The 20,545-nt window shown below is 43.6% G+C and overlaps 1 long non-coding RNA gene across 11 annotated transcripts in view; it reads left to right on the forward strand.

The window, feature by feature from the left end:
* Nucleotides 1-20,545, forward strand: part of LOC307188336 — a 1,520,920-nt gene that overhangs the window by 1,374,039 nt on the left and 126,336 nt on the right. For all 11 annotated transcript variants that reach the window (XR_013828902.1, XR_013828903.1, XR_013828904.1 and 8 more), the window contains one exon: nucleotides 15,027-15,103. This is a non-coding gene — a long non-coding RNA (uncharacterized lncRNA). The remainder of the gene's footprint in view (nucleotides 1-15,026; nucleotides 15,104-20,545) is intronic.

Consider the following 20,545-nt stretch of genomic DNA (forward strand, 5'->3'; position numbering starts at 1 on the left):
CATTCCGTGTATTACTGATATCTTATGATGTTTCTTTTTCTGTGTGACTTACTTCAGTTAGAATCATCATACCTGAATCCACTCATTGTGCTGCTAAGAGCCTGATGACATAGATTTCATTGCTGAGTGATATTTCTTTGTAAGTGAATACCACAACTTCTTTCTCCATTTTTCACTTTCTGCGATGTTGAACTTGTACTGTAAACGAGGTTCTTGTAAACAGAGCCGTTCCAAACTTTGGGGTGGCTGTGTCTTTTTGATTTTAATTTCCCTAAGCTATAGGACCATACGTGGAAGTGCCCTAGGCTCTGTTGCTTTGTTTTTTAGATGTTTCAGGAAACACCATACACTTCTCCCGAGTGGTTGTTGGCAATTTACATCCCGCCCATCAGCATAACAAGGCTCCCAGTTCTCCATGGCCTGTCCTGCCTTTCTGGATTTTACACTTTTTTCAGATGGCCCTTTTGACCGGGGGGAAGTGAGACTTCATTGTAGTGCAGATTTCCTTTGCAAGCTTGCTTGGTTGGCCAAAAAGGGCGTATGCGTTTTTTATTCCTGTTCATCTTCCGCAGAAATTGCAAACTGGGCCAAACAGGAGGTTAAAGGCGCTGACTCTCCAAGTGGGGAGAGTGTTAGTAAAGCGTCTGGAATGTTGCACCCGAGTACCAGGGGAGGAAAACTGAGACATATTTGAACACGTCTCCCGATCACATGGTTGATCATACTTGGGTTCCACATGCATGTTTTAGCTGAAGGAAGAATACCTTAAACCTGGAGAGTTAAGACCCGTGTAAAGGGTACCATGCAATATGACTTCAAAGGGTCTTCATTTGCTCACCGAACCTCTCCAATCCTATCACTGCTGCGTTTATGCCCCTGTACACATGCTTGATTCTCTTTTGGAGACATAGCAATCCATAGGTTTTAAGATACTTACTAGTCAGGTACATTCTTAGGCGTTTAATATGCGGTGTTGAGTCCATTTCGTTGAGCAAGGAGTAGCTCTTATCTATTCCATATTTGACTTAAGGAACTTTATCTGTGCTCATTTCAATCTCTGGTTTTATGCAGCACCCCAACTCACCTTTACCCTTAAGCAAGCATAAGTTGGTTTTCTAAATTTGAGACCCTGTTCTGTTCTGTAATTCAGTTCCTGTGTAGCCAAGTTTACATTCCGTGTATTACTGATATCTTATGATGTTTCTTTTTCTGTGTGACTTATTTCAGTTAGAATCATCATACCTGAATCCACTCATTGTGATGCTAAGGGCCTGATGACATAGATTTCATTGCTGAGTGATATTGCTTTGTAAGTAAATACCACAACTTCTTTATCCATTTTTCACTTTCTGCGATGTTGAACTTGTACTGTAAACGAGGTTCTTGTAAACAGAGCCGTTCCAAACTTTGGGGTGGCTGTGTCTTTTTGATTTTAATTTCCCTAAGCTATAGGACCATAAGTGGAAGTGCCCTAGGTTCTGTTGCTTTGTTTTTTAGATGTTTCAGGAAACACCGTACACTTCTCCCGAGTGGTTGTTGGCAATTTACATCCCGCCCATCAGCATAACAAGGCTCCCAGTTCTCCATGGCCTGTCCTGCCTTTCTGGATTTTACACTTTTTTCAGATGGCCCTTTTGACCGGGGGGAAGTGAGACTTCATTGTAGTGCAGATTTCCTTTGCAAGCTTGCTTGGTTGGCCAAAAAGGGCGTATGCGTTTTTTCCTGAATATATTCAGGAAAAAACGCATACGCCCTTTTTGGCCAAGTGCATCATTGTGGACGTTCTGCCTCTTTTCCTATGCTTTCAATGCAATTCCAGTCTACCTCCTGAAATCGGTTTCCTGCAATTCTGCCCCGCTTTCAAGTCCTCTTGGCAGCCTTACTTCAGTATATTTTTGGACGATAGCTGTCATTTATAACTCTGCAGGTTTGTGAATTACAGTGCCCCTGAGCTCCTTTCTTCAACTCGCTTTCTTGTGACATGGCCGCAACACCGCAGGATGGCTTCAGGCCCTAATCTGGTTCCGGCACGGCACGCTGAGCCTTTGGTTATTTCCTCTTCCTGGTGGGAAATGAGAGTTAAATTTGCCCGTTCAGACACCTCCAGCTAGTCTCTCAATGGTTCTCGCTATTCCTGTTCATCTTCCGCAGAAATTGCAAACTGGGCCTAACCGGAGGTTAAAGGCGCTGACTCTCCAAGTGGGGAGAGTGTTAGTAAAGCGTCTGGAATGTTGCACCCGAGTACCAGGGGAGGAAAACTGAGACATATTTGAACACGGCTCCCGTTCACATGGTTGATCATACTTGGGTTCCACATGCATGTTTTAGCTGAAGGAAGAATACCTTAAACCTGGAGAGTTGAGACCCGTGGAAAGGGTACCATGCAATATGACTTCAAAGGGTCTTCATTTGCTCACCGAACCTCTCCAATCCTATCACTGCTGCGTTTATGCCCCTGTACACATGCTTGATTCTCTTTCGGAGACATAGCAATCCATAGGTTTTAAGATACTTACTAGTCAGGTACATTCTTAGGCGTTTAATATGCGGTGTTGAGTCCATTTCGTTGAGCAAGGAGTAGCTCTTGTCTATTCCATATTTGACTTAAGGAACTTTATCTGTGCTCATTTCAATCTCTGGTTTTATGCAGCACCCCAACTCACCTTTCCCCTTAAGCAAGCATAAGTTGGTTTTCTAAATTTGAGACCCTGTTCTGTTCTGTAATTCAGTTCCTGTGTAGCCAAGTTTACATTCCGTGTATTACTGATATCTTATGATGTTTCTTTTTCTGTGTGACTTACTTCAGTTAGAATCATCATACCTGAATCCACTCATTGTGCTGCTAAGGGCCTGATGACACAGATTTCATTGCTGAGTGATATTGCTTTGTAAGTAAATACCACAACTTCTTTCCATTTTTCACTTTCTGCGATGTTGAACTTGTACTGTAAACGAGGTTCTTGTAAACAGAGCCGTTACAAACTTTGGGGTGGCTGTGTCTTTTTGATTTTAATTTCCCTAAGCTATAGGACCATAAGTGGAAGTGCCCTAGGCTCTGTTGCTTTGTTTTTTAGATGTTTCAGGAAACACCATACACTTCTCCCGAGTGGTTGTTGGCAATTTACATCCCGCCCATCAGCATAACAAGGCTCCCAGTTCTCCATGGCCTGTCCTGCCTTTCTGGATTTTACACTTTTTTCAGATGGCCCTTTTGACCGGGGTGAAGTGAGACTTCATTGTAGTGCAGATTTCCTTTGCAAGCTTGCTTGGTTGGCCAAAAAGGCCGTATGCGTTTTTTATTCCTGTTCATCTTCCGCAGAAATTGCAAACTGTGCCAAACAGGAGGTTAAAGGCGCTAACTCTCCAAGTGGGGAGAGTGTTAGTAAAGCGTCTGGAATGTTGCACCCGAGTACCAGGGGAGGAAAACTGAAACATATTTGAACACGTCTCTCGATCACATGGTTGATCATACTCTGGGTTCCACATGCATGTTTTAGCTGAAGGAAGAATACCTAAAACCTGGGTAGTTGAAACCCGTGTAATGGGTACCATGCAATATGACTTCAAAGGGTCTTCATTTGCTCACCGAACCTCTCCAATCCTATCACTGCTGCGTTTATGCCCCAGTACACACGCTTGATTCTCTTTCGGAGACATAGCAATCCATAGGTTTTAAGATACTTACTAGTCAGATACATTCTTAGGCGTTTAATATGCGGTGTTGAGTCCATTTCGTTGAGCAAGGAGTAGCTTTTGTCTATTCCATATTTGGCTTAAGGAACTTTATCTGTGCTCACTTCAATCTCTGGTTTTATGCAGCAACCCAACTCAACTTTCCCCTTAAGCAAGCATAAGTTGGTTTTCTAAATTTGAGAACCTGTTCTGTTTTGGAATTCAGTTCCTGTGTAGCCAAGTTTACATTCCGTGTATTAGTGATATCTTATGATGTTTCTTTTTCTGTGTGACTTATTTCAGTTAGAATCATCGTACCTGAATCTACTCATTATGCTGCTACGGGCCTGATGACATAGATTTCATTGCTGAGTGATACTGCATTGTACGTAAGTACCACAAGTTCTTTAACCATTTTTCACTTTCTGCGATGTTGAACTTGTACTGTAAACGAGGTTCTTGTAAACAGAGCCATTCCAAACTTTGGGGTGGCTGTGTCTTTTTGATTTTAATTTCCCTAAGCTATAGGACCATAAGTGGAAGTGCCCTAGGCTCTGTTGCTTTGTTTTTTAGATGTTTCAGGAAACACCATACACTTCTCCCGAGTGGTTGTTGGCAATTTACATCCCGCCCATCAGCATAACAAGGCTCCCAGTTCTCAATGGCCTGTTGCCTTTCTGGATTTTACACTTTTTTCAGATGGCCCTTTTGGCCGGGGGGAAGTGAGACTTCATTGTAGTGCAGATTTCCTTTGCAAGCTTGCTTGGTTGGCCAAAAAGGGCGTATGCGTTTTTTCCTGAATATATTCAGGAAAAAACGCATACGCCCTTTTTGGCCAAGTGCATCATTGTGGACGTTCTGCCTCTTTTCCTATGCTTTCAATGCAATTCCAGTCCACCTCCTGAAATCGGTTTCCTGCAATTCTGCCCCGCTTTCAAGTCCTCTTGGCAGCCTTACTTCAGTCTATTTTTGGACGATAGCTGTCATTTATAACTCTGCAGGTTTGTGAATTACAGTGCCCCTGAGCTCCTTTCTTCAACTCGCTTTCTTGTGACCTGGCCGCAACACCGCAGGATGGCTTCAGGCCCTAATCTGGTTCCGGCCCGGCATGCTGAGCCTTTGGTTAATTCCTCTTCCTGGTGGGAAATGAGAGTTAAATTTGCCCGTCCAGACACCTCCAGCTAGCCTCTCATTGGTTCTCGCTATTCCTGTTCATCTTCCGCAGAAATTGCAAAGTGGGCCAAACAGGAGGTTAAAGGCGCTGACTCTCCAAGTGGGGAGAGTGTTAGTAAAGTGTCTGGAATGTTGCACCCGAGTACCAGGGGAGGAAAACTGAGACATATTTGAACACGTCTCCCGATCACATGGTTGATCATACTCTGGGCTCCACATGCATGTTTTAGCTGAAGGAAGAATACCTAAAATCTGGGTAGTTGAAACTCGAAGAATGGGTACCATGCAATATGACTTCAAAGGGTCTTCATTTGCTCACCGAACCTCTCCAATCCTATCACTGCTGCGTTTATGCCCCTGTACACACGATTGATTCTCTTTTGGAGACATAGCAATCCATAGGTTTTAAGATACTTACTAGTCAGGTACATTCTTAGGGGTTTAATATGCGGTGTTGAGTCCATTTCGTTGAGCAAGGAGTAGCTCTTGTCTATTCCATATTTGGCTTAAGGAACTTTATCTGTGCTCATTTCAATCTCTGGTTTTATGCAGCACCCCAACTCACCTTTCCCCTTAAGCAAGCATAAGTTGGTTTTCTAAATTTGAGACCCTGTTCTGTTTTGGAATTCAGTTCCTGTGTAGTCAAGTTTACATTCCGTGTATTAGTGATATCTTATGATGTTTCTTTTTCTGTGTGACTTATTTCAGTTAGAATCATCGTACCTGAATCTACTCATTATGCTGCTACGGGCCTGATGACATAGATTTCATTGCTGAGTGATACTGCATTGTACGTAAGTACCACAAGTTCTTTATCCATTTTTCACTTTCTGCGATGTTGAACTTGTACTGTAAGTGAGGTTCTTGTAAACAGAGCCGTTCCAAACTTTGGGGTGGCTGTGTCTTTTTGATTTTAATTTCCCTAAGCTATAGGACCATAAGTGGAAGTGCCCTAGGTTCTGTTGCTTTGTTTTTTACATGTTTCAGGAAACACCATACACTTCTCCCGAGTGGTTGTTGGCAATTTACATCCCGCCCATCAGCATAACAAGGCTCCCAGTTCTCCATGGCCTGTCCTGCCTTTCTGGATTTTACACTTTTTTCAGATGGCCCTTTTGATCGGGGGGAAGTGAGACTTCATTGTAGTGCAGATTTCCTTTGCAAGCTTGCTTGGTTGGCCAAAAAGGGCGTATGCGTTTTTTCCTGAATATATTCAGGAAAAAACGCATACGCCCTTTTTGGCCAAGTGCATCATTGTGGACGTTCTGCCTCTTTTCCTATGCTTTCAATGCAATTCCAGTCTACCTCCTGAAATCGGTTTCCTGCAATTCTGCCCTGCTTTCAAGTCCTCTTGGCAGCCTTACTTCAGTCTATTTTTGGACGATAGCTGTCATTTATAACTCTGCAGGTTTGTGAATTACAGTGCCCCTGAGCTCCTTTCTTCAACTCGCTTTCTTGTGACCTGGCCGCAACACCGCAGGATGGCTTCAGGCCCTAATCTGGTTCCGGCACGGCACGCTGAGCCTTTGGTTATTTCCTCTTCCTGGTGGGAAATGAGAGTTAAATTTGCCCGTCCAGACACCTCCAGCTAGTCTCTCATTGGTTCTCGCTATTTCTGTTCATCTTCCGCAGAAATTGCAAACTGGGCCAAACAGGAGGTTAAAGGCGCTGACTCTCCAAGTGGGGAGAGTGTTAGTAAAGCATCTGGAATGTTGCACCCGAGTACCAGGGGAGGAAAACTGAGACATATTTGAACACGTCTCCCGTTCACATGGTTGATCATACTTGGGTTCCACATGCATGTTTTAGCTGAAGGAAGAATACCTTAAACCTGGAGAGTTGAGACCCGTGGAATGGGTACCATGCAATATGACTTCAAAGGGTCTTCATTTGCTCACCGAACCTCTCCAATCCTATCACTGCTGCGTTTATGCCCCTGTACACATGCTTGATTCTCTTTCGGAGACATAGCAATCCATAGGTTTTAAGATACTTACTAGTCAGGTACATTCTTAGGCGTTTAATATGCGGTGTTGAGTCCATTTCGTTGAGCAAGGAGTAGCTCTTGTCTATTCCATATTTGACTTAAGGAACTTTATCTGTGCTCATTTCAATCTCTGGTTTATGCAGCACCCCAACTCACCTTTACCCTTAAGCAAGCATAAGTTGGTTTTCTGAATTTGAGACCCTGTTCTGTTCTGTAATTCAGTTCCTGTGTAGCCAAGTTTACATTCCGTGTATTACTGATATCTTATGATGTTTCTTTTTCTGTGTGACTTACTTCAGTTAGAATCATCATAACTGAATCCACTCATTGTGCTGCTAAGGGCCTGATGACACAGATTTCATTGCTGAGTGATATTGCTTTGTAAGTAAATACCACAACTTCTTTCCATTTTTCACTTTCTGCGATGTTGATTTGTACTGTAAACGAGGTTCTTGTAAACAGAGCCGTTCCAAACTTTGGGGTGGCTGTGTGTTTTTGATTTTAATTTCCCTAAGCTATAGGCCCATAAGTGGAAGTGCCCTAGGTTCTGTTGCTTTGTTTTTTAGATGTTTCAGGAAACACCATACACTTCTCCCGAGTGGTTGTTGGCAATTTACATCCCGCCCATCAGCATAACAAGGCTCCCAGTTCTCCATGGCCTGTCCTGCCTTTCTGGATTTTACACTTTTTTCAGATGGCCCTTTTGACCGGGGGGAAGTGAGACTTCATTGTAGTGCAGATTTCCTTTGCAAGCTTGCTTGGTTGGCCAAAAAGGGCGTATGCGTTTTTTCCTGAATATATTCAGGAAAAAACGCATACGCCCTTTTTGGCCAAGTGCATCATTGTGGACGTTCTGCCTCTTTTCCTATGCTTTCAATGCAATTCCAGTCTACCTCCTGAAATCGGTTTCCTGCAATTCTGCCCCGCTTTCAAGTCCTCTTGGCAGCCTTACTTCAGTCTATTTTTGGACGATAGCTGTCATTTATAACTCTGCAGGTTTGTGAATTACAGTGCCCCTGAGCTCCTTTCTTCAACTCGCTTTCTTTTGAGCTGGCCGCAACACCGCAGGATGGCTTCAGGCCCTAATCTGGTTCCGGTACGGCACGCTGAGCCTTTGGTTATTTCCTCTTCCTGTTGGGAAATGAGAGTTAAATTTGCCCGTCCAGACACCTCCAGCTAGCCTCTCATTGGTTCTCGCTATTCCTGTTCATCTTCCGCAGAAATTGCAAACTGTGCCAAACAGGAGGTTAAAGGCGCTGACTCTCCAAGTGGGGAGAGTGTTAGTAAAGCGTCTGGAATGTTGCACCCGAGTACCAGGGGAGGAAAACTGAGACATATTTGAACACGTCTCCCGATCACATGGTTGATCATACTCTGGGTTCCACATGCCTGTTTTAGCTGAAGGAAGAATACCTAAAACCTGGGTAATTGAAACCCGTGGAATGGGTACCATGCAATATGACTTCAAAGGGTCTTCATTTGCTCACCGAACCTCTCCAATCCTATCACTGCTGCGTTTATGCCCCTGTACACATGCTTGATTCTCTTTCGGAGACATAGCAATCCATAGGTTTTAAGATACTTACTAGTCAGGTACATTCTTAGGCGTTTAATATGCGGTGTTGAGTCCATTTCGTTGAGCAAGGAGAGGCTCTTGTCTATTCCATATTTGGCTTAAGGAACTTTATCTGTGCTCATTTCAATCTCTGGTTTTATGCAGCAACCCAACTCACCTTTCCCCTTAAGCAACCATAAGTTGGTTTTCTAAATTTGAGAACCTGTTCTGTTTTGGAATTCAGTTCCTGTGTAGCCAAGTTTACATTCCGTGTATTAGTGATATCTTATGATGTTTCTTTTTCTGTGTGACTTATTTCAGTTAGAATCATCGTACCTGAATCTACTCATTATGCTGCTACGTGCCTGATGACATAGATTTCATTGCTGAGTGATCATGCATTGTACGTAAGTACCACAAGTTCTTTATCCATTTTTCACTTTCTGCGATGTTGAACTTGTACTGTAAACGAGGTTCTTGTAAACAGAGCCGTTCCAAACTTTGGGGTGGCTGTGTCTTTTTGATTTTAATTTCCCTAAGCTATAGGACCATAAGTGGAAGTGCCCTAGGCTCTGTTGCTTTGTTTTTTAGATGTTTCAGGAAACACCATACACTTCTCCCAAGTGTCTGTTGGCAATTTACATCCCGCCCATCAGCATAACAAGGCTCCCAGTTCTCCATGGCCTGTCCTGCCTTTCTGGATTTTACACTTTTTTCAGATGGCCCTTTTGACCAGGGGGAAGTGAGACTTCATTGTAGTGCAGATTTCCTTTGCAAGCTTGCTTGGTTGGCCAAAAAGGGCGTATGCGTCTTTTCCTGAATATATTCAGGAAAAAACGCATACGCCCTTTTTGGCCAAGTGCATCATTGTGGACGTTCTGCCTCTTTTCCTATGCTTTCAATGCAATTCCAGTCTACCTCCTGAAATCGGTTTCCTGCAATTCTGCCCCGCTTTCAAGTCCTCTTGGCAGCCTTACTTCAGTCTATTTTTGGACGATAGCTGTCATTTATAACTCTGCAGGTTTTTGAATTACAGTGCCCGTGAGCTCCTTTCTTCAACTCGCTTTCTTGTGACCTGGCCGCAACACCGCAGGATGGCTTCAGGCCCTAATCTGGTTCCGGCACGGCACGCTGAGCCCTTGGTTATTTCCTCTTCCTGGTGGGAAATGAGAGTTAAATTTGCCCGTCCAGACACCTCCAGCTAGCCTCCCATTGGTTCTCGCTATTCCTGTTCATCTTCCGCAGAAATTGCAAACTGGGCCAAACAGGAGGTTAAAGGCGCTGACTCTCCAAGTGGGGAGAGTGTTAGTAAAGCGTCTGGAATGTTGCACCCGAGTACCAGGGGAGGAAAACTGAGACATATTTGAACACGTCTCCCGTTCACATGGTTGATCATACTTGGGTTCCACATGCATGTTTTAGCTGAAGGAAGAATACCTTAAACCTGGAGAGTTAAGACCCGTGTAATGGGTACCATGCAATATGACTTCAAAGGGTCTTCATTTGCTCACCGAACCTCTCCAATCCTATCACTGCTGCGTTTATGCCCCTGTACACATGCTTGATTCTCTTTCGGAGACATAGCAATCCATAGGTTTTAAGATACTTACTAGTCAGGTACATTCTTAGGCGTTTAATATGCGGTGTTGAGTCCATTTCGTTGAGCAAGGAGTAGCTCTTGTCTATTCCATATTTGACTTAAGGAACTTTATCTGTGCTCATTTCAATCTCTGGTTTTATGCAGCACCCCAACTCACCTTTACCCTTAAGCAAGCATAAGTTGGTTTTCTAAATTTGAGACCCTGTTCTGTTCTGTAATTCAGTTCCTGTGTAGCCAAGTTTCCATTCCGTGTATTACTGATATCTTATGATGTTTCTTTTTCTGTGTGACTTACTTCAGTTAGAATCATCATACCTGAATCCACTCATTGTGCTGCTAAGGGCCTGATGACACAGATTTCATTGCTGAGTGATATTGCTTTGTAAGTAAATACCACAACTTCTTTATCCATTTTTCACTTTCTGCGATGTTGAACTTGTACTGTAAACGAGGTTCTTGTAAACAGAGCCGTTCCAAACTTTGGGGTGGCTGTGTCTTTTTGATTTTAATTTCCCTAAGCTATAGGCCCATAAGTGGAAGTGCCCTAGGTTCTGTTGCTTTGTTTTTTAGATGTTTCAGGAAACACCATACACTTCTCCCGAGTGGTTGTTGGCAATTTACATCCCGCCCATCAGCATAACAAGGCTCCCAGTTCTCCATGGCCTGTCCTGCCTTTCTGGATTTTACACTTTTTCAGATGGCCCTTTTGACAGGGGGGAAGTGAGACTTCATTGTAGTGCAGATTTCCTTTGCAAGCTTGCTTGGTTGGCCAAAAAGTGCGTATGCGTTTTTTCCTGAATATATTCAGGAAAAAACGCATACGCCCTTTTTGGCCAAGTGCATCATTGTGGACGTTCTGCCTCTTTTCCTATGCTTTCAATGCAATTCCAGTCTACCTCCTGAAATCGGTTTCCTGCAATTCTGCCCCGCTTTCAAGTCCTCTTGGCAGCCTTACTTCAGTCTATTTTTGGACGATAGCTGTCATTTATAACTCTGCAGGTTTTTGAATTACAGTGCCCCTGAGCTCCTTTCTTCAACTCGCTTTCTTGTGACCTGGCCGCAACACCGCTGGATGGCTTCAGACCCTAATCTGGTTCCGGCCCGGCATGCTGAGCCTTTGGTTAATTCCTCTTCCTGGTGGGAAATGAGAGTTAAATTTGCCCGTCCAGACACCTCCAGCTACCCTCTCATTGGTTCTCGCTATTCCTGTTCATCTTCCGCAGAAATTGCAAACTGGGCCAAACAGGAGGTTAAAGGCGCTGACTCTCCAAGTGGGGAGAGTGTTAGTAAAGCGTCTGGAATGTTGCACCCGAGTACCAGGGGAGGAAAACTGAGACATATTTGAACACGTCTCCCGTTCACATGGTTGATCATACTTGGGTTCCACATGCATGTTTTAGCTGAAGGAAGAATACCTTAAACCTGGAGAGTTGAGACCCGTGTAATGGGTACCATGCAATATGACTTCAAAGGGTCTTCATTTGCTCACCGAACCTCTCCAATCCTATCACTGAAGCGTTTATGCCCCTGAACACATGCTTGATTCTCTTTCGGAGACATAGCAATCCATAGGTTTTAAGATACTTACTAATCAGGCACATTCTTAGGCGTTTAATATGCGATGTTGAGTCCATTTCGTTGAGCAAGGAGTAGCTCTTGTCTATTCCATATTTGACTTAAGGAACTTTATCTGTGCTCATTTCAATCTCTGGTTTTATGCAGCACCCCAACTCACCTTTACCCTTAAGCAAGCATAGTTGGTTTTCTAAATTTGAGACCCTGTTCTGTTCTGTAATTCAGTTCCTGTGTAGCCAAGTTTACATTCCGTGTATTACTGATATCTTATGATGTTTCTTTTTCTGTGTGACTTACTTCAGTTAGAATCATCATACCTGAAACCACTCATTGTGCTGCTAAGGGCCTGATGACACAGATTTCATTGCTGAGTGATATTGCTTTGTAAGTAAATACCACAACTTCTTTATCCATTTTTCACTTTCTGCGATGTTGAACTTGTACTGTAAACGAGGTTCTTGTAAACAGAGGCGTCCCAAACTTTGGGGTGGCTGTGTCTTTTTGATTTTAATTTCCCTAAGCTATAGGACCATAAGTGGAAGTGCCCTAGGTTCTGTTGCTTTGTTTTTTAGATGTTTCAGGAAACACCATACACTTCTCCCCAGTGTTTGTTGGCAATTTACATCCTGCCCATCAGCATAACAAGGCTCCCTGTTCTCCATGGCCTGTCCTGCCTTTCTGGATTTTACACTTTTTTCAGATGGCCCTTTTGACCGGGGGGAAGTGAGACTTCATTGTAGTGCAGATTTCCTTTGCAAGCTTGCTTGGTTGGCCAAAAAGGGCGTATGCGTTTTTACCTGAATATATTCAGGAAAAAACGCATACGCCCTTTTTGGCCAAGTGCATCATTGTGGACGTTCTGCCTCTTTTCCTATGCTTTCAATGCAATTCCAGTCTACCTCCTGAAATCGGTTTCCTGCAATTCTGCCCCGCTTTCAAGTCCTCTTGGCAGCCTTACTTCAGTCTATTTTTGGACGATAGCTGTCATTTATAACTCTGCAGGTTTGTGAATTACAGTGCCCCTGAGCTCCTTTCTTCAACTCGCTTTCTTGTGACCTGGCCGCAACACCGCAGGATGGCTTCAGGCCCTAAATTGTTTGCGGCCCGGCATGCTGAGCCTTTGGTTAATTCCTCTTCCTGGTGGGAAATGAGAGTTAAATTTGCCCGTCCAGACACCTCCAGCTAGCCTCCCATTGGTTCTCGCTCTTCCTGTTCATCTTCCGCAGAAATTGCAAACTGGGCCAAACAGGAGGTTAAAGGCGCTGACTCTCCAAGTGGGGAGAGTGTTAGTAAAGCGTCTGGAATGTTGCACCCGAGTACCAGGGGAGGAAAACTGAGACATATTTGAACACGTCTCCCGATCACATGGTTGATCATACTCTAGGTTCCACATGCATGTTTTAGCTGAAGGAAGAATACCTTAAACCTGGGTAGTTGAAACCCGTGGAATGGGTACCATGCAATATGACTTCAAAGGGTCTTCATTTGCTCACCGAACCTCTCCAATCCTATCACTGCTGCGTTTATGCCCCTGTACACATGCTTGAATCTCTTTTGGAGACATAGCAATCCATAGGTTTTAAGATACTTACTAGTCAGGTACATTCTTAGGCGTTTAATATGGGGTGTTGAGTCCATTTCGTTGAGCAAGGAGTAGCTCTTGTCTATTCCATATTTGGCTTAAGGAACTTTATCTGTGCTCATTTCAATCTCTGGTTTTATGCACCACCCCAACTCACCTTTACCCTTAAGTAAGAATAAGTTGGTTTTCTAAATTTGAGACCCTGTTCTGTTCTGTAATTCAGTTCCTGTGTAGCCAAGTTTCCATTCCGTGTATTACTGATATCTTATGATGTTTCTTTTTCTGTGTGACTTATTTCAGTTAGAATCATCATACCTGAATCCACTCATTGTGCTGCTAAGGGCCTGATGACACAGATTTCATTGCTGAGTGATATTGCTTTCTAAGTAAATACCACAACTTCTTTATCCATTTTTCACTTTCTGCGATGTTGAACTTGTACTGTAAAGGAGGTTCTTGTAAACAGAGCCGTTCCAAACTTTGGGGTGGCTGTGTCTTTTTGATTTTAATTTCCCTAAGCTATAGGACCATAAGTGGCAGTGCCCTAGGTTCTGTTGCTTTGTTTTTTAGATGTTTCAGGAAACACCATACACTTCTCCCGATTGGTTGTTGGCAGTTTACATCCCGCCCATCAGCATAACAAGGCTCCCAGTTCTCCATGGCCTGTCCTGCCTTTCTGGATTTTACACTTTTTCAGATGGCCCTTTTGACCGGGGGGAAGTGAGACTTCATTGTAGTGCAGATTTCCTTTGCAAGCTTGCTTGGTTGGCCAAAAAGGGCGTATGCGTTTTTTCCTGAATATATTCAGGAAAAAACGCATACGCCCTTTTTGGCCAAGTGCATCATTGTGTACGTTCTGCCTCTTTTCCTATGCTTTCAATGCAATTCCAGTCTACCTCCTGAAATCGGTTTCCTGCAATTCTGCCCCGCTTTCAAGTCCTCTTGGCAGCCTTACTTCAGTCTATTTTTGGACGATAGCTGTCATTTATAACTCTGCAGGTTTGTGAATTACAGTGCCCCTGAGCTCCTTTCTTCAACTCGCTTTCTTTTGAGCTGGCCGCAACACCGCAGGATGGCTTCAGGCCCTAATCTGGTTCCGGTACGGCACGCTGAGCCTTTGGTTATTTCCTCTTCCTGGTGGGAAATGAGAGTTAAATTTGCCCGTCCAGACACCTCCAGCTAGCCTCTCATTGGTTCTCGCTATTCCTGTTCATCTTCCGCAGAAATTGCAAAGTGGGCCAAACAGGAGGTTAAAGGCGCTGACTCTCCAAGTGGGGAGAGTGTTAGTAAAGCGTCTGGAATGTTGCACCCGAGTACCAGGGGAGGAAAACTGAGACATATTTGAACACGTCTCCCGTTCACATGGTTGATCATACTTGGGTTCCACATGCATGTTTTAGCTGAAGGAAGAATACCTTAAACCTGGAGAGTTAAGACCCGTGTAATGGGTACCATGCAATATGACTTCAAAGGGTCTTCATTTGCTCACCGAACCTCTCCAATCCTATCACTGCTGCGTTTATGCCCCTGTACACATGCTTGATTCTCTTTCGGAGACATAGCAATCCATAGGTTTTAAGATACTTACTAGTCAGGTACATTCTTAGGCGTTTAATATGCGGTGTTGAGTCCATTTCGTTGAGCAAGGAGTAGCTCTTGTGTATTCCATATTTGACTTAAGGAACTTTATCTGTGCTCATTTCAATCTCTGGTTTTATGCAGCACCCCAACTCACCTTTACCCTTAAGCAAGCATAAGTTGGTTTTCTAAATTTGAGACCCTGTTCTGTTCTGTAATTCAGTTCCTGTGTAGCCAAGTTTACATTCCGTGTATTACTGATATCTTATGATGTTTCTTTTTCTGTGTGACTTATTTCATTTAGAATCATCATACCTGAATCCACTCATTGTGATGCTAAGTGCCTGATGACATAGATTTCATTGCTGAGTGATATTGTTTGTAAGTAAATACAACAACTTCTTTATCCATTTTTCACTTTCTGCGATGTTGAACTTGTACTGTAAACGAGGTTCTTGTAAACAGAGGCGTCCCAAACTTTGGGGTGGCTGTGTCTTTTTGATTTTAATTTCCCTAAGCTATAGGACCATAAGTGGCAGTGCCCTAGGCTCTGTTGCTTTGTTTTTTAGATGTTTCAGGAAACACCATACACTTCTCCCGAGTGTCTGTTGGCAATTTACATCCCGCCCATCAGCATAACAAGGCTCCCAGTTCTCCATGGCCTGTCCTGCCTTTCTGGATTTTACACTTTTTTCAGATGGCCCTTTTGACCGGGGGGAAGTGAGACTTCATTGTAGTGCAGATTTCCTTTGCAAGCTTGCTTGGTTGGCCAAAAAGGGCGTATGCGTTTTTTCCTGAATATATTCAGGAAAAAATGCATACGCCCTTTTTGGCCAAGTGCATCATTGTGGACGTTCTGCCTCTTTTCCTATGCTTTCAATGCAATTCCAGTCTACCTCCTGAAATCGGTTTCCTGCAATTCTGCCCCGCTTTCAAGTCCTCTTGGCAGCCTTACTTCAGTCTATTTTTGGACGATAGCTGTCATTTATAACTCTGCAGGTTTGTGAATTACAGTGCCCCTGAGCTCCTTTCTTCAACTCGCTTTCTTGTGACCTGGCCGCAACACCGCAGGATGGCTTCAGGCCCTAATCTGGTTCCGGCACGGCACGCTGAGCCTTTGGTTATTTCCTCTTCCTGGTGGGAAATGAGAGTTAAATTTGCCCGTCCGGACACCTCCAGCTAGCCTCTCATTGGTTCTCGCTATTCCTGTTCATCTTCCGCAGAAATTGCAAAGTGGGCCAAACAGGAGGTTAAAGGCGCTGACTCTCCAAGTGGGGAGAGTGTTAGTAAAGCGTCTGGAATGTTGCACCCGAGTACCAGGGGAGGAAAACTGAGACATATTTGAACACGTCTCCCGTTCACATGGTTGATCATACTTGGGTTCCACATGCATGTTTTAGCTGAAGGAAGAATACCTTAAACCTGGAGAGTTAAGACCCGTGTAATGGGTACCATGCAATATGACTTCAAAGGGTCTTCATTTGCTCACCGAACCTCTCCAATCCTATCACTGCTGCGTTTATGCCCCTGTACACATGCTTGATTCTCTTTCGGAGACATAGCAATCCATAGGTTTTAAGATACTTACTAGTCAGGCACATTCTTAGGCGTTTAATATGCGGTGTTGAGTCCATTTCGTTGAGCAAGGAGTAGCTCTTGTCTATTCCATATTTGACTTAAGGAACTTTATCTGTGCTCATTTCAATCTCTGGTTTTATGCAGCACCCCAACTCACCTTTACCCTTAAGCAAGCATAGTTGGTTTTCTAAATTTGAGACCCTGTTCTGTTCTGTAATTCAGTTCCTGTGTAGCCAAGTTTCCATTCCGTGTATTACTGATATCTTATGATGTTTCTTTTTCTGTGTGACTTACTTCAGTTAGAATCATCATACCTGAATCCACTCATTGTGCTGCTAAGGGCCTGATGACATAGATTTCATTGCTGAGTGATATTTCTTTGTAAGTGAATACCACAACTTCTTTATCCATTTTTCACTTTCTGCGATGTTGAACTTGTACTGTAAACGAGGTTCTTGTAAACAGAGCCGTTCCAAACTTTGGGGTGGCTGTGTCTTTTTGATTTTAATTTCCCTAAGCTATAGGACCATAAGTGGAAGTGCCCTAGGTTCTGTTGCTTTGTTTTTTAGATGTTTCAGGAAACACCATACACTTCTCCCGAGTGGTTGTTGGCAATTTACATCCCGCCCATCAGCATAACAAGGCTCCCAGTTCTCCATGGCCTGTCCTGCCTTTCTGGATTTTACACTTTTTTCAGATGGCCCTTTTGACCGGGGGGAAGTGAGACTTCATTGTAGTGCAGATTTCCTTTGCAAGCTTGCTTGGTTGGCCAAAAAGGGCGTATGCGTTTTTTATTCCTGTTCATCTTCCGCAGAAATTGCAAACTGGACCAAACAGGAGGTTAAAGGCGCTGACTCTCCAAGTGGGGAGAGTGTTAGTAAAGCGTCTGGAATGTTGCACCCGAGTACCAGGGGAGGAAAACTGAGACATATTTGAACACGTCTCCCGATCACATGGTTGATCATACTTGGGTTCCACATGCATGTTTTAGCTGAAGGAAGAATACCTTAAACCTGGAGAGTTAAGACCCGTGTAAAGGGTACCATGCAATATGACTTCAAAGGGTCTTCATTTGCTCACCGAACCTCTCCAATCCTATCACTGCTGCGTTTATGCCCCTGTACACATGCTTGATTCTCTTTTGGAGACATAGCAATCCATAGGTTTTAAGATACTTACTAGTCAGGTACATTCTTAGGCGTTTAATATGCGGTGTTGAGTCCATTTCGTTGAGCAAGGAGTAGCTCTTATCTATTCCATATTTGACTTAAGGAACTTTATCTGTGCTCATTTCAATCTCTGGTTTTATGCAGCACCCCAACTCACCTTTACCCTTAAGCAAGCATAAGTTGGTTTTCTAAATTTGAGACCCTGTTCTGTTCTGTAATTCAGTTCCTGTGTAGCCAAGTTTACATTCCGTGTATTACTGATATCTTATGATGTTTCTTTTTCTGTGTGACTTATTTCAGTTAGAATCATCATACCTGAATCCACTCATTGTGATGCTAAGGGCCTGATGACATAGATTTCATTGCTGAGTGATATTGCTTTGTAAGTAAATACCACAACTTCTTTATCCATTTTTCACTTTCTGCGATGTTGAACTTGTACTGTAAACGAGGTTCTTGTAAACAGAGCCGTTCCAAACTTTGGGGTGGCTGTGTCTTTTTGATTTTAATTTCCCTAAGCTATAGGACCATAAGTGGAAGTGCCCTAGGTTCTGTTGCTTTGTTTTTTAGATGTTTCAGGAAACACCGTACACTTCTCCCGAGTGGTTGTTGGCAATTTACATCCCGCCCATCAGCATAACAAGGCTCCCAGTTCTCCATGGCCTGTCCTGCCTTTCTGGATTTTACACTTTTTTCAGATGGCCCTTTTGACCGGGGGGAAGTGAGACTTCATTGTAGTGCAGATTTCCTTTGCAAGCTTGCTTGGTTGGCCAAAAAGGGCGTATGCGTTTTTTCCTGAATATATTCAGGAAAAAACGCATACGCCCTTTTTGGCCAAGTGCATCATTGTGGACGTTCTGCCTCTTTTCCTATGCTTTCAATGCAATTCCAGTCTACCTCCTGAAATCGGTTTCCTGCAATTCTGCCCCGCTTTCAAGTCCTCTTGGCAGCCTTACTTCAGTATATTTTTGGACGATAGCTGTCATTTATAACTCTGCAGGTTTGTGAATTACAGTGCCCCTGAGCTCCTTTCTTCAACTCGCTTTCTTGTGACCTGGCCGCAACACCGCAGGATGGCTTCAGGCCCTAATCTGGTTCCGGCACGGCACGCTGAGCCTTTGGTTATTTCCTCTTCCTGGTGGGAAATGAGAGTTAAATTTGCCCGTCCAGACACCTCCAGCTACCCTCTCATTGGTTCTCGCTATTCCTGTTCATCTTCCGCAGAAATTGCAAACTGGGCCTAACCGGAGGTTAAAGGCGCTGACTCTCCAAGTGGGGAGAGTGTTAGTAAAGCGTCTGGAATGTTGCACCCGAGTACCAGGGGAGGAAAACTGAGACATATTTGAACACGGCTCCCGTTCACATGGTTGATCATACTTGGGTTCCACATGCATGTTTTAGCTGAAGGAAGAATACCTTAAACCTGGAGAGTTGAGACCCGTGGAAAGGGTACCATGCAATATGACTTCAAAGGGTCTTCATTTGCTCACCGAACCTCTCCAATCCTATCACTGCTGCGTTTATGCCCCTGTACACATGCTTGATTCTCTTTCGGAGACATAGCAATCCATAGGTTTTAAGATACTTACTAGTCAGGTACATTCTTAGGCGTTTAATATGCGGTGTTGAGTCCATTTCGTTGAGCAAGGAGTAGCTCTTGTCTATTCCATATTTGACTTAAGGAACTTTATCTGTGCTCATTTCAATCTCTGGTTTTATGCAGCACCCCAACTCACCTTTCCCCTTAAGCAAGCATAAGTTGGTTTTCTAAATTTGAGACCCTGTTCTGTTCTGTAATTCAGTTCCTGTGTAGCCAAGTTTACATTCCGTGTATTACTGATATCTTATGATGTTTCTTTTTCTGTGTGACTTACTTCAGTTAGAATCATCATACCTGAATCCACTCATTGTGCTGCTAAGGGCCTGATGACACAGATTTCATTGCTGAGTGATATTGCTTTGTAAGTAAATACCACAACTTCTTTCCATTTTTCACTTTCTGCGATGTTGAACTTGTACTGTAAACGAGGTTCTTGTAAACAGAGCCGTTACAAACTTTGGGGTGGCTGTGTCTTTTTGATTTTAATTTCCCTAAGCTATAGGACCATAAGTGGAAGTGCCCTAGGTTCTGTTGCTTTGTTTTTTAGATGTTTCAGGAAACACCATACACTTCTCCCGAGTGGTTGTTGGCAATTTACATCCCGCCCATCAGCATAACAAGGCTCCCAGTTCTCCATGGCCTGTCCTGCCTTTCTGGATTTTACACTTTTTTCAGATGGCCCTTTTGACCGGGGTGAAGTGAGACTTCATTGTAGTGCAGATTTCCTTTGCAAGCTTGCTTGGTTGGCCAAAAAGGCCGTATGCGTTTTTTATTCCTGTTCATCTTCCGCAGAAATTGCAAACTGGGCCAAACAGGAGGTTAAAGGCGCTGACTCTCCAAGTCGGGAGAGTGTTAGTAAAGCGTCTGGAATGTTGCACCCGAGTACCAAGGGAGGAAAACTGAGACATATTTGAACACGTCTCCCGATCACATGGTTGATCATACTCTGGGTTCCACATGCATGTTTTAGCTGAAGGAAGAATACCTAAAACCTGGGTAATTGAAACCCGTGGAATGGGTACAATGCAATATGACTTCAAAGGGTCTTCATTTGCTCACCGAACCTCTCCAATCCTATCACTGCTGCGTTTATGCCCCTGTACACATGCTTGATTCTCTTTCGGAGACATAGCAATCCATAGGTTTTAAGATACTTACTAGTCAGGTACATTCTTAGGCGTTTAATATGCGGTGTTGAGTCCATTTCGTTGAGCAAGGAGTGGCTCTTGTCTATTCCATATTTGGCTTAAGGAACTTTATCTGTGCTCATTTCAATCTCTGGTTTTATGCAGCAACCCAACTCACCTTTCCCCTTAAGCAAGCATAAGTTGGATTTCTAAATTTGAGAACCTGTTCTGTTTTGGAATTCAGTTCTTGTGTAGCCAAGTTTACATTCCGTGTATTAGTGATATCTTATGATGTTTCTTTTTCTGTGTGACTTATTTCAGTTAGAATCATCGTATCTGAATCTACTCA

Source organism: Stenella coeruleoalba (assembly GCF_951394435.1).
Source record: "Stenella coeruleoalba genome assembly, chromosome: 6".
In the NCBI taxonomy this organism is placed as follows: domain Eukaryota; kingdom Metazoa; phylum Chordata; class Mammalia; order Artiodactyla; family Delphinidae; genus Stenella; species Stenella coeruleoalba.